This window comes from Achroia grisella, unplaced genomic scaffold (genome assembly GCF_030625045.1).
Source record: "Achroia grisella isolate CSIRO2021 unplaced genomic scaffold, CSIRO_AGI_Agris_v1 utg1061, whole genome shotgun sequence".
Lineage (NCBI taxonomy): Eukaryota > Metazoa > Arthropoda > Insecta > Lepidoptera > Pyralidae > Achroia > Achroia grisella.
The window spans coordinates 1,109,739-1,125,689 of NW_026712565.1; the positions used below are offsets into that span (position 1 = coordinate 1,109,739).

General features: G+C 31.4%; 1 protein-coding gene across 3 annotated transcripts in view; it reads right to left on the reverse strand.

Annotated features, from left to right (window-relative positions):
• The window catches only part of LOC131852426 (RING finger protein nhl-1), a 120,780-nt gene that overhangs the window by 70,506 nt on the left and 34,323 nt on the right, over positions 1–15,951 (reverse strand). For all 3 annotated transcript variants that reach the window (XM_059203128.1, XM_059203423.1, XM_059203345.1), the window contains exon 3: positions 133–217. The gene's annotated coding sequence lies outside the window, so the exon portion shown is untranslated. The remainder of the gene's footprint in view (positions 1–132; positions 218–15,951) is intronic.

The window sequence follows — 15,951 nt, forward strand, 5'->3', positions numbered from 1 at the left end:
GGTGTGCTAAACCAGATCACCGAAGCCGGCGAAATGCATTTGAGGCATAACATTGAAGATTGAGATAGACGTAAAAATTTCTTTCCGGTTTATTAAAAACATACGCATAAAATTATACTTAAAAGTACTTACTACGCAGACACGTGGCGGGCCCGCCCGAACGGGGGGCCCGCACAAATCTTCTTTAACGCGCCTCTCTTCTAGAAGATTTCGCCGTCTGGAATTAAGAAAAAGAACAAATGTTATTCACAACTCAAATTATAATTTACACCTATTTCTATCTTTACAGATTTTGTAGAGTCAACGATGATATCTGTGTCTTTTTTATGTAATTGGTACTAGCTGATAAGACTCCAGATGCAAAATTGTCTTAGCTATCTATATAAGCAATATGTATGTTTATTTTTTCTGCATAATAATTATACTGTTTTTGCAATCTTACGAATATTATAAACACGAAAATTTGTAATTACAGATGGAGGTTTGTTACTCTTTCACATAAAAACTACGGAACGGATTTTCATGAAACTTCAAAGTAATATAGCGTATACATCAGAATAGCATTTAGGCCTTAATTTAAAAAGATATTACGTAAATAGAACGAAATATAATGATAAATATCAAGTGAGTGTGATGCAGACGAAGTCACAGTCCATAAGCTAGTAAAAAAAAATATATGATGTTTCTCCGCGAAGGTGCGTAAGTCAGCTAGTTGGCAAATAAAGAACTTGTCTATCTATCTACAGCAACGAATTTGATTTGTGTTGGACTACAGTACGCTACATTCTCTTGCATTGTAATCATTGAGGACTAAGGCCTCATTCCTCTCATACCTACTATATAAGGCCTCATACCTTACTTCTCATAATATTTATTATTCCGAGAGCATAGTAATTTGCAACTTAAAATAACCACGTAGGGTGTAATTGGTGTTTAATTCGTTAATTAAGTTACTTTTACAGAATCAACAACTCACTTAAAAGTTAAAAGGAAGCGTATTAATAAATGAAACGATCTAAACTTCGCTCATTGTGTAATGAGTTTATACCTTGTAATTTAAACCAGGATGTTTCTAAACGCGTTTAAATAGAATTATTACGACAGAAATAATGTCCGTCATCGCACGAAACCTTGTAATTTACCGGAAAAAGAAACACAAATTTCAAAGTGAGTTATTGAATCTTCTAGAACAAATAACATTGTGAATGAATGAAACCCTTCGTTGTTCTTCTCACAGAAAATACAGTTATACACCATTATGTTTAAAAATATCAAAATAAACAAGATTTTGTTAAGTGTGCTGTGTTTGTTCATATATTTTTACTAGATGTACCCGCGGTTTCACCTGTATGTAATTTATAGCCTATGTATTATTCTAATTCTATGTCTTCTTCCTCGCACGGTGCAAACATTTGTATTCATGAGTATGACTGTTTGTGCAGGTCTGAGTGTTTTCTATGTATATTATGTATCTATGTATTTACAAAAAAAATCTAAGTATTTAATCTAATTTTTATATCATCTTATCTAAGTATTTCTATCAGTTGCCTAGTACCCATAAGACAAGCTCTGCTTATCGTGGGACTAGATAGCGCTGTGTTCATTGTCCAGGGTTATTTATTATTATTAATCTAAATGAGACTGTATGCTTTTTACGTTTAAAAACTATACCATCTTTAATTTTTTATTTCTCCAAGATTACTATATTCTCGAAAAAGTAAAACTCTTTATTGTTCCTCTAATAGAAAGAAATAAACAATTACATTAATTAATATGTATACCAGATATAAAAATAATATTAATGCAATATCCTATATATTAATAAATATAGCCCTATGTGTAAAAATGGGCGGTTTAATTGCTAAATAGCGATTTCTTTCCAGACAATCTTAATACTCCATGATTACTATATTCTCGTATGAATACTATTATGCACGACGCACTTTCTTAGACTTTTATTGTATTTGTTTATATGTATATATTTAAAATTAATTTTTCTATGTTCAATTATTTGTCACTGTTGAAATATGTTTTTTACCATCAGCGACCTTAGTTTCTCTTAATACTAAAAATAATATATGATATATACAATCCTTAAGAAACCTCAGTCGTTAAATTCAAATTCAAATTCAAAAATCATTTATTCATGTATGACATATTAGCCGCTTATGAACGTCAATTTTTTATATTATAATTTTAATTTTTTCCCTTTGTCCTGTTCAATATGTGAATCCAATTGAGAAGAACTTGCAAGAAACTCAATTGAATATTTTTTTAAGAACCATGTTATGGGAAATTTGGAAATAAATATCAGAAATATGTCTCGTGTCGACATTAGAATGTATGTGTATTTGCTTTGTAGCGAGAACTCCAAAATACGAAGCGAATGTATCGAAGGATGTGAATAGTTCTTTATTTCTTTTGTTGCTTATCTGAGTTCCGCAGGCTACTGCTGTTGGCGATATGCCAGTCGTGTTTGTTGTCTAAGATATAAGCGAAAGCGATTTTACACGTCTTTTCATTATGTATAATATAAATTTATACTTATACTTCAACATCAATTTATAGCCTCAATACAAGTAAGCAACCAAAGAAGCAAAGAACTATTTACTATCCATTAAAGGAGATAGAGAGCAAATTTTGTATGTATTTAATGAAATAAATAATATTTGAGTAATTTTTTCAATATATGAAAAGTACGTCATTCCAGAACAATTTAAGCTGTATATTATTGTTCCGTATTCCGAATCTCCTTAGTCTAAGCAGGTTGTATCACCGGCTTACTGGAGCAAAGGGCGGTTGGTAATACTGGCCACATATAACAACATGTGGCCACTTAAATTCGAAAAAAGAATAATAAAACAATTGAAAATACGAACTGGAATAAAAAGGACGCTCCGTATTTTTAACTATATAAAACAAGATAATTAATGATTTATTTAACATATTATAATTGTATTTATGAAAATATGTGTGGCCACTAAACAGTACTACACATTGGGACGTTCCTGAGCAAAGGTGAGCAAGTTTGGTGGTACATTGCTTACTTTGGGGTGTGGAAGACGTTCTTCCAGGTCGAAATCGTATTTCTGCTTCCTTTTCCTTTAATTATATCCTTTTCAATACATACAGTCCACTCTTTATTTTATATATCACTTTATAAGGATTCGTAATCCAACAATTATGTTAGTATATATAAAATTAATACAGTGAAGAGCCCTCAAGCGAAGCCGTGGCAGGTCCTATAGTTGTGTAATAAATTAATTCAAATTAGATTATATTAATACATCTTCTTTTACTGATCTATATTCATTGTTTACTTCTTATTACAGAACTACTATTACTGATCTAATACTGAATATATTCAAATCATGATGACATAACTGCAGACCATGTTAATAGTCTGTGCTATTTAAAGCCAGTATCATACTTTGGCTAACTTGTGTGGAATTGTTTGATTTGCTGGAATAATTTGCCACTTTCTTTCAAATGGAAGAAATTGCTTGAAAGAAAAAGACAACAGTAAATAAATTTTATTTGATATTTGCAGTATTTATTTATATATAAGATTTATCTTTATATATATGTATATAATTTTATTATTATTAGTACACCGCCAATAATCCTCCTCTGCAACTCATGGTTGACTGGTAGATATCGCCGCAAGGTGTTAATTCCGACATATACACATTGTTTTTGGGCATTTAAGTTAAATAAATAAATAACTAAATAAAATGGTTTTTAAGACGTTTGATTTGTTTATGAATAAAGAGGTCGACAATTATCAATTATATAAAATTATTGTTACATTTTAAATTTTAATAAACTAAAAATAAACATTCTCGTAAATTGTGTTTGTTAAATAGGAATCACAGATTTTTTAGAATTCCAGAATTGCTAATAAAAATAAAGCATTAGTTTAAATTTATTTATTAAAAATAATTATTTCAAATACGCTATCATTATAACCTTGGTCCATACACCATTGCAATGTTATAAATGTATTTAATATAACATCTATTGTACTGACATAAGGTTCAAATTCCTAAGAAGTAACTTATTTTAATATTATTTTAATTCTGTTCTTATACTTGTTGATGAGTTCTCGTTCTATAGATGAGTAAATAAAAGTATCAATTTAAGACATTACTGTTTTGTTGGACTTAAATTGAGTTATATAATGTTTAATAACTAGAAATTATTTAATTATTATTATGATTATTAAAACCTTCATTCTCAAATGTGGGAAGGATGAATAAATGAATTTGTGGCGTATTTACTAACAATGTGCGACAACAGCGTTGCTTAGTTGCGGGCTGTCCTAGTAAAAATAACAAGCCTATCATTCGAGATCGAATCCTCTTGTAAATATACTTAATATGTATATAGCTTTTATCTGAAATATATATACGTAATATACATAATGTATATAACCACAACAGGTTTCTCTTCACCTCCCTCTTCCAGGTGTTACCATAATACAAGGAACAGAAAAAAGAATATATAACCCCATCATAGCCGCTAAAAATGAATGGAACTCTCTCTTTGGAATAGAATTGTTCCTCTCTGAGAATATACAGTTACATGCGTAATCTTACTTCTTAACTTATTAATATTATAAATACGAAATTTTATTATTTATGGATGTTTGTTGCAAACACAAACACAACTGAATGATTTTTGATAAAAAATTGCAGTACTATAGCTTACATGTACATATAACACATAGTTTAAAAAGATATTATGTAAATTGGGCGAACTGTATAATAAATGTTAAGGAAGTATTAGGCAGACGAAGTTGTGCGGGTCAGCCAGTTAATTATAAAAAGATAAAAAACCGTAACAAGAGAGAAAGATCTTTCTAATCTGAAAAGAGATATCTGACATAGACGATACGACTATCTTTTACGATTTCTCATTGAAATGTGAAAATTTCTAATCAGGAGTGTTTTTTTTATGTCTATGTAATTTTTACGTTTATCAGTTGTCCTTTATCTATAGTAGGACCTTGGCTTATCTTCAGAATATCTATGAGATAAGTACAGGATTATTTATCTGTTAACTTAATATTCTAATTAAACCAGTATTATATAAATGAGGAACAATTTTATTTTTCATTATTAGTATTTTTTTTAATTTATCTATACTTAAAAAATCTATATAGCGATTTTAAAAAATCTTTCATTATAGCAAGTTATCTGTATTTTATTATAAAAAAAATAATACCACGTACACCCACGTAATAAAATACACGTGCAAAGATTAGTTGGGTTGCCAGTGTAATATAATAATAACCAAATGTTTTCTAACAAAGTTTTAGCTGAATATATTTGTAGAATGGTAACATTATACCCACTTACAAGCCATGAAAGCAAGATTTTGGCTACCCATACGAATATAAATGAACTAATTACATACATATAATTAATAATTATGTATATTAAATAGATTTGGCGGCACCTTCAGCTGGCGTTGTGCCAATCCTTCCTGTTTAAGTACAGACACGTGATTTCCTATTGGTTTTTGGTGTTATCAATTTTTATGTTATAACCCTTATATTTACGTGTCATTTTTCAGAAGTCTTCTCTACTTAATGAATTTATTTTGTTTAATTCCGCTACAATTAGCATGTGTGAGACCTCAAATATTTAGTGCGGAAACTTGACTACCGTTACAAACTTCTCATTGGTGATCAAATTTCGCTATTGAATCTACACCTATACGTGTTTCACCTCTGAAAGAAGCATCATCAGGTATTGAATAGAGTTCAGATATAGTTAGAAAGCTGTTGACTATTCGGTTGCGAAATCGTCGTCGATTCGTAGAGGAATTATACGAAATAATATAAATTCCTTAGGTAGTTATAGAGCTTGTTGATTTTGACTAAATCGCAGTGGATCGTAAAAGATTGTATCTTGAGGACGGAACTGTCCTCAAGATACAATCTTTTACGATCCACTGCGATTTAGTCAAAACCAAGTTATCCTATATCTAAAAAAAAAACAAAAATCCTAAAAAAACAAACGATTTGGAAGGCGCGAATTAGGTATGTATATATTAGGCATATGTACATACAAAGTTGCGTCTAATACGGAGACTGGAATAGGGGAGGAAGTGAATACATGGAAAGAAAATGCAACCAAACGGTATTATTAGCATTAATATCTATACGAGCACCCAATAACAATATACAAGCACTTAGAAGGCACTTATTTGATGTTCCTTGGAGAAGAACAGAGCTGGCCAAGCAAGCTCTCATTACTCTTTTTACATGTATGATAAATTTTAGCAGAATGGCAATAGACTAAATTGTTTTTTTTTTTTAATTATGAATTTCATTAATTATTTTTGTGTAATTTTTCCTAAGTGAGCAACTTTGGGAAACTGGAAAGCTCTCTTAGTTTAACAATAAATAAAATATGTATCATCAATTTTAATAATGTTTTTTTCGGAATACTCTAATGCTGTCAGGCGCAGTTGACCTTTACAGCTTCACCGAACGATAGGGGACGAGTGCGTATGGCACTCCAAACCCGCGGAAGGACTTATGGAGCGGCTGAAGGCCAACTCCCGCTTGATGGATACAACTTCAGTCTGAGGGCACCGCTAGGGGTTCAAACCTCGGCTCAGGCGTCGTAATATCGATCCCCGTTTGAATTAGACGGGGGATCGATTGGAGAGGATATATTCATGTAGACATACAATCTGCTAAATTATTGCAATTCTAGTTTATACGCGCAAATTCATCTGCCATTTATACAGTTCATCTAGCTTTATTTGAATAAAGTAGCAATATTCTCAACTTTCATTGTTATTATTCCCATCTCTATACGTAAATTGTTTGTCCATCTATCTATAAGTAGATATAACACTTCCTCACTAAATATTACCCACTTATCTTCAACAATTCCTCGATTTGCAGACGCTCTTCCATCGTATTTCCACATTATTATTCCGACCCATCACTAAATGGACTACGGAAGGGCCGAAACAATAAAATGGTGCCCTTTGTTCCCATTTTCGGATAAAATATATCATGTCTCATGTCAAACGGACGGATCAGGACATTTTGTTGAAATTATATTGAAGGTTTATTGGTTATTGAGTTTATAATCTATATGGAGTGGTGAATGGCAAGTGGTTTTCATTAAACGCGATTCTGGGTTCAATTAAAATACTCTATTCCGTGATGTACTCTTTGATTTGCCTTTATTTATGCTAATCTCAAATAAAGACTATATTCGCTATGTTTTTATCGAAACATTTGTAAAAATAAAACCGGAAATTCTTCGTTACTTTTCAATTGATATAGTTTACAAAAATTAAAGTGTCTGTTTGTGTATAAACAACACATTTTCACTAAATATATATGTACGTTACTTGCGGTAAAGAAAATATTTGTCTGTCTGTCTGTCCTTCTGTTTGTTCTTGCTAATCTCGAAAAGGGCTGGACCGATTTGAACTAACATAGGCTATTTGTATTTTAGAAAGTTTGTATTTTAATTCGATTAGTACGAAGTTACCTTCTACTTCATCCTACAGATAGTCAGTATGTAAACAATATATATAATACCTAAATACAATGATTTTTACGTCGAAAACTTATAGATAAAACTAATTTCAGAATACGATTTTCTAAACTAACTTAATTCTAATTTTAGTTAAACAGCCTACAGCGATGTTTCAGCAAATTCACTAATTTCGAAACCCCTTGTTACTGCATTGTATCGCGGAGCTAATGAGTGGGGTTGGTTGGAGAGTATCGATAGCGAAACGAAAAGAATACGGTAGTTTTCGACATTCAAAAATGCCAGTACTTATATTAAACCAATATACATATAGTATACTTTTGATAGAGATACTATATAATTAGAACAAATAATAATTAATGCTCATCTTAACGTATTAAGATAGCATGAATCGTTTACAGGCACAGAAAAGAGAAGTAATAGTGTACATCACTTCTCTTTTGCATTTACAGGAATGTAAATGTATGTACAATAATTTTCTATTCAGATATTTTATTAAATATATCAAATAATTCCTATGAAATAACTATTTGAATAATTTATATAAATAATACTTACAGCAATTTAAAAGATATATGAAAATTCTGACTTTATTTAAAATTTGTATTTAACAAAGAAATATTTTGACTTCTAGAGCATTTAATCACATTCATTCTAATTAAGAAAATAATGTAAATGAACAGTATTATTACATTACTGTACTATGTGAAATTATTTTAGAAACATTAGCTACTTTTATTTAGATTTTTAAATTATAAAGTATATTGTGTATATGTACAAACTAATTTGTATTTCGAATGCTATATTTTAATGTAGTTACTAAAATAATGTACTTTCGAATATTATTTCAATTTAAGACACGGCTGACGTAGCGAGACATCTTTATCTGTATCGAATATCGCCGAGTATCGAGTACCGGATAGGGACACGCGTTCGATTCCGAGCACGTTCCAGCTTGGCAGTGGCCCGTTGCGCAACCACCGTGTAACTAAGTTTTATTCGCGGTTTCGTACGCTAATGCTTTTGTGTTAGGATACTTTACATATTCATTATTGCAGTGGATTTTTTAAATATTTTGTTTTTTTTTTATACTAACGACCTCGGTGGTCTAGCTGTCAAGCACGCCGCTTTACGACCGATGGTCGCGGGTTCGATTCCTCGCACGGCACAAACATTTGTATTCATGAGTATGATTGTTTGTATCGGTCTGGGTGTTTTCTATGTATAATATGTATGTATTTACAAAAAAAAAATATCTATGTATATGTATCAGTTATCTAGTACCCATAACACAAGCTCTAGCTAGCTTAACTTGGGTCTAGATGGCGCTGTGTGAATTGTCCTGAGATTATTATTATTATTTCATAATATTAAATTGTAGAAAGTTAAAATGTTAATTAAATTATAGAAATGGCGCAAAATCAAACGAATTTTTTAAATTAATATAATTAAAATAATATGTGTTCCAAATTTAAAATAATTAAAAAGTTGAAAATAAGAAAAGTATCTATGTAACAGTATTTATGGCCAGACTAGTTATATGTATGCAATCTTCGTAAGTAAACCTATTGAGAAACTATAAAGCTTGCTTAATATGATGCAAATAAATAAATAAATATATGATAATTAATAATTACTATCTGGTGGACTGTCAGCTTGTTCATTATACCAATGACATAAGGAAAATCTTCATGAAAGGGGACTAATGGCCGAAGGGTGTGGTATACCGACGCTACCGTAGCAGATTGCCGTTGTCAGTACCGTAACCATATAGACTATATCAATATATTAGTTTTCGTTTTTTATCATTATTAATTGTTATGTATGTTAGTCTATAAGATATTTATAATATGGGCCTAGATGCCTGAAATAAATAAAAAAAAATTCAGTTCATGACTAGATGGCGCCGTATAACCTGTTCATCTTTTTATATGATTAATACTAAACAATATTTCATCTCGCAGTGTACTAGATGTTTTAGAATACAAAGAAAAATAACCTTTATTATATAAGAGGATCTATCTCGAACGCCATCTTGCGTGGACTTGTGTCTAAATAAAAAAGGGTCAATTCACCGTCCACGTTTGGTCATTTTTCATGTGGCCCTAAACAGTCTTGGAAATCTGACCCCCGGCAATCTGGAAGCCGATTTGTCTTATTCATATTATTTCCCTGGAGATCTGTGGGGTCTCTTTTTGTTAAGTTTTGTGAAGTTTTCATCTTTCGCCCAACAATCTCACTGCTTCATTTACATCAATGCTGGAGCTAAAATAATATAGTATTAGTCTAGATATACTGGTAGGTATATGAAGAGGAAATGTTTAGACTTTTTATTTGTAACTGATAAACCCAAATGCTACTCGTAAATCTATATATAGGAATATATAAAATTCTCGAGTCAGTAGCCATACTGTCAAACAGCTTAAGTGATTTTGATGAAAGTTAATTATATTCGGTAAGTCTGAGAATAGATTGTTATAAATTTTTTTTTATCCAAAACCTTGTTTTCTGAACATTTTTTTTATGATTCTGCTTCTGATCTAAATGTATATAACTCAAAGGTGACTGACTGACATAGTGATCCATCAGCCCAAAGCACTAGACGGATCGGGCTGAAATTTGGCATGCAGATAGATGTTATGACGTAGGCATCCCCTAAGAAAGAATTTTCATAAATTCCACCCCTAAGGGTATAAATTAACGCGAACGAAGCCGCGGGCAAAAGCTAGTTAAAAAATAAATTAAATAATAATTATAATTATAATCATCTTTATTTAGTACTCAGAAGGATCGTTACAATGTTATTTATAGTTACACTTTCAAGACAATATCAATTATTTTAGTATTTCTGTGTAGTCCTTTCTTCTGAAACAGCATTAGCCGTATATATATAACCATACATTTTCACCGTTCTACCATTAAGCCTTCTTATTTAATAGTGCTATTACTACCTAATGATTTTACAGTAAAGGTTGCATTCTACAATACATTTATCTGATGGACTATTGTAATGCATTTAGAAGTAGGTCCGTACTACAAGACTCTACATGCTTTGATAGTGATTCGGTCCCTTAGGGTCTTTAAACTGAGGTCCAAGTCACATTTCATAATACAGCAGATGAAGTCACAGGGAAAGCTAGTATATTACAAAAATAAACCCATACTTAATCATAACCACAGAACTTCGAAAATAAGTAGGCGGCTGTACTATATTTCTCTGTAGATTGCGAGCTCTAATTTTCTGGCTGCGAACAATATCCATGTGTATTCTTGTTACATTTTTATGCTCCGTTCGTTTGCTGTTCATATGTTTTTTTTTATTCGCCGCTATATCTCATAGGGGTGAGATTGGGGTGCGAAAAAATGAGCTGTATAGAGTTTAATTTTGTCATTATCCGTTCTCTCGCTTTTTCCCGGATATATTCTCCAGCTTTGTTGTTTATGGCGGCAATTTGTTTATATCTAGATATTATTGGCCACTTTTTACGTTTATATTAAAATAGACTTACGTTAGAATAGTATAGATTATTTTATATTTATAAATAATAAATAAATAATCCTGGACAATTAACACAGCGCCATCTAGTCCCACGGTAAGTAGAGTTTGTTTTTTGTAAATACATACGTAATATACATAGAAAACACCCAGACCGATACAAACAGTCATACTCATGAATACAAATATTTGCACCGTGCGAGGAATCGAAACCGCGACCATTGGAAGTAAAGCGGTGTACTAAACCTAGACCACCGAGGCCGTCAGTTATTATACCTATAAAACCTATATAAGTAAAACAAATGCAATATATTTGTTTGCGCTCAAATCCGAATAATATTTTACTAGCTTTTGCTCGCAGCTTCGCTCGCGTTAATTTATCCCCTTAAGCGTGGAATTTATCAAAATCCTAGTTTTGTAAAAATTCTTAGGGGATGCCTACGTCATAGTAGCTTTATGCATGCAAAGTCTCAGCCCGATCGGTTTAGGATTGACAAAGTTTCGTACAAACTTTCATCCCCTATTTTATTCCCTTGGCGGTAGAATTAATCAAAATCCTTTCTTAGCGGATGCCAACGGCCTAACATCTACCTGCATGCCAAATTTCAGCCCGATCCGTCCAGTGGTTTGGGCTGTGCGTTGATAGATCACTACGTCAGTCACCTTTGAGTTATATAAATTTGTTAAAGTAGATTATAATCCATAGAATAGTATTGTTTGCATGCAGCGCCAATAGATGGCGCTGTAACAAAATTGAAACTCGTTAACGTTTCGTTTTGTAGAAAGTCCATATGTATTTTACTTTATAACATTTTTTGTACCTGTATCTGAAACCGACCAATAAACTTTATAAACACGAGTGTAATGTTTTGGTTTATAGTACCCTTAGGACCTTGTGGTTTTAACAATATTTAATACGGATACACATCCATATTATGTTAATAAACAACTTAAACATTCTTTTATCATGTATATATATGACATATAAACAGAAATATGCTTCAGACATCAGACGCTAGAACATCGACACAAAGTAGCCAGTCTGTCGGTGTTCTATAGGATACATTTTGGCGAGCAAAACCTGCACAATTTAGCCATGCCTTCTTCTTTCTATCACCGAACTACACGACGAACAGTAGGACTCCATCCCAAGCGGTTCGCATCGTTACTTTTAATACGCACTGCCAAAGAATGGAATACACTTCCAGCGTTTGTGTTCCCGGAGAAATAGAATCCCGGATTCTTTAAGTCTATAGTGAATAGATATCTTTTGGGTAAGCGCGCTACATCCTAGGTTTAACCATCATTTCCCATCAGATGAGGTTAGACCAAGCGCAAACCCATTAATAATATATATATATATATATATCTGAATTGAGAGTCACATATATATATCCACATCCAGAAGTACTGGGTCTGCAACAATGCAATAATATCCAGTACCTCTGGAGAGGTTAATCTAACATCAACGATTTGCTACAGCAGTTAGGAGGCTGTTTGCACTGTTACTGAAATAATGAAATTTAATGAAATTATTATATTTTCTATTACTGCTAGTAAATTCATAAAATTTTCATATATACCCGAGTAATGAAAATATTACCATATTTTTTTAAATAAACATAATGAAAATAATGAACTAAATTTCAGAATGTAATTATATTTAGAAATGCTTTGAAAAACTTTCGAAAATGTACCAAAGTAAAACGAAATCTATTTACATACTTGATTATGTAACTCCATGGGGATAAAGTCGCAGAAAACAACTAGTTAAGTATAAATAAGTTAAAGGATAACGAAACTTTATGGTAGCCTAATAAATTCGTCCTGTCATTTGTTAGTTTTACAACTTTCAAATGGCCTAGTTTAGGTTTGTTTGCTATTTTAGGATTCTGTATGTCAAGGTTTGAAAACGATCCATGTAGTATATTTAGATTAGATAGATAGAAAAAATCTGTATTCTTATCAAAATCGACGACCTCGGTCTAGCAGTCTAGCACACCGCTTTACATCCGATGGTCGCGGGTTCGATTCCTCGCACGGCACAAACATTTGTATTCATGAGTATGATTGTTTGTATCCGTCTGGGTATTTTCTATGTATAATATGTATATATTTACGAAAAGAAAATATCTATGTACTTGTATCAGTTATCTAGTGCCCGTAACACAAGCTTTAGATAGCTTAACTTGGGCCTAGATGGCGCTGTGTGAATTGTCCTGAGATGAGGATTATTATTATAAAATATTACAAACAAACTACTATATAGTAAATTACTACACACAACTTACCTATGAGCCGACAATTTATATTATTTATAAGTTTGTTGTTAGGAGAGGATAGGATTGTTAGGCTTAGTTATGAGGCAATGACTTGTTGCTAGGGGAGGAGGCTATTGTTAGAGGTCCTATTTTAAAGGCCATAAATGCACACGTTACACTGTTTGTGTTTCTGGCGTCATTATCATTTGAACAGTTATATGCTGAATTGCCATTAAAAAAACACTAAAAAAACCATTAAAAATGGTTGAATCTATAAAGTATACTACGAACGAAATTTAATAATTGTTATTTATTTATTATTAAAGACTTACTTGCCCATTTTATTAGAATTACACAATAAATAATACCAATAATTAATATTAAATTAAATTAAAATATAAACTATATTTGATAATGAATGTGATGTATTATAGAGGATAATAGGCATATATTATATACTAGCTATTCGACCCGGCTCCGCATGGGTATACATATATTATATATATAACCCTTCCCCTTGAATTGTATTTATTAAAAAAACCGCTTTAAAATAGGTTGCGTAGTTTTAAAGATTTAAGCATACATAGGGACAGACAGTGACAGTGACTTTATTTTATAGTATGTAATGATTTTGTAATAATGTTAATATGTTCTTGAAACTTCTAATAACAATAATAATTTGTTCCAAAGAAATTATACGACTGAACCCAGAAAAAAATAAGAAGCAACGAGTGAAATATATAGCGGAAACCAGTTTATCACTGTTGTAGATGCTTATCGACTTGGAAAATGCTATGTGGCCGAAGTATTTTATTTGGTTCAGAGACAGAGATGCAATAAGGGCACTAAATTAACGTAATTGATAACTTGCAATATTATTGCTTCGTTATGAATTTAAGTTAATTTAAATTGTTATAAGGTAGAGGAAGGCCGAAAAAGAGATAAGTGGATGGAAAGATGATAATGACAAAAAAGGTAGTGGTAATGAGATGGCTACGAAGATGAATGGAAGAGATAAACATATTACGCCGTCCCCAAACGATATGGGATAAGGAAAGGGAGATGATTACGTAACAAAAATGTCTAATTATTACAAATTGTAAGAAAAATGTTAGAGTAATTGTTATAAATTTCATATTATACATGAGAAGGTATTTAAAGAAGAAAGGTGTTACATATGAATGTGGATGGTTATTAGGGCAGAGAAAATGAGATGGATGGACTGTGTGAAAGATGATATGATAAGAAAGGAAGTAAATAACGCGATGACTGCGAACAGGGATGAATGAGAGCGAAAAACATATTACGCCGATCCCAAATAAATGGGATAAGGAAGAAGCAGATGATGACTTGAAAAGGTATTTATTTATCGCAAAAGTAGGCATACGTATTTTTTGGGTACGAAACAATAATAAAAGAAATTATAGATACGTATATTTTTATTAACTTGAATTAATATTACTCTAATTTTAATTTTGCTCTTATTTGTATCATAACTTTCGAATATGTAAATATGCTTGAAATTAATATTTTACTCACATGTTGATCGTATTACATATTAATTACATGATGGTAACTTTTTTGTGGAACGAAATATATTAAACCTTATTAAATTATACGTATAATTAGTAAAAATCACGGGGTCTTACCACGTTTTATATTTATTTGCTGAGGTCCCAATATTTCGGTAGTGTTTCAACCACCATGATCACGGGTAAACTTATTAAATTAATTTAGAAATAAACTTCTGGATTAGATTATATAAATGTTATGTAATGATATTTCTTTATGTATTTAAAATTGACAAACTGGCCAATCTGATGGTAAGTGGTTAACTGTCGCCGACCATATGTACCATATGTACGACGTATGAGCAACACTACGGATACCACTCATGTAAAACCATTCCGGACTATAACACCTTACCTTCGATAGTCACGGGTTCGATTCCTCACAGAATACACACATTTGTATTTATTAGTACGATGGTTTGTTTTAGTTTGATGATTAGTATGTATATTATGTATGTATTAAAAAAAATTACATAACACAAGCTCTGCTTAGCTCGGGACTAGAGATGCTGTGTGAATGCTAATATTTTTTCTTAGCCCGCAATTGCCCCTGAGTACGTCACTTGCGAAAGATAACTCGAAACACAAGCTTTTTCCATTCTCTCCGGATTTCGGAGATGAACTGTAAAGGACTGTTTGATTTGTTTTATTTTCTCCCATACACGGTAAGTGATTGTTTTAAATTTAGACATTTTCTGTTTGCTTTGCTTCCTGTATTCAAAAACGTTACATTTATTTTATTATTTAATATTAATAGTATATGTATTGTATAATAATAATATAAGTATTGTAACTTTTTTTAAACATTACCTAAAATCTAAGTAATTTTGTTCACAACACTTTAGGGCCAGCAACTCGCAAACAGTCTTCGTAAGATAGGTTCTAAGGACAAATGCGCGTGTTATCGTTTACCTTCTAAACATCTTGTAAAGGTTTGTTTTAAGTTAATAAAATGAGGAGTCTGTGAGAGAGATAGTCGGAGACAAAATATAATATAAATGCATTATCTATACATATAAATATAATTTATAATATATTTTTAAAATAACTATTATACAATATAATATATATAATTAATATAAATACTTAGATAC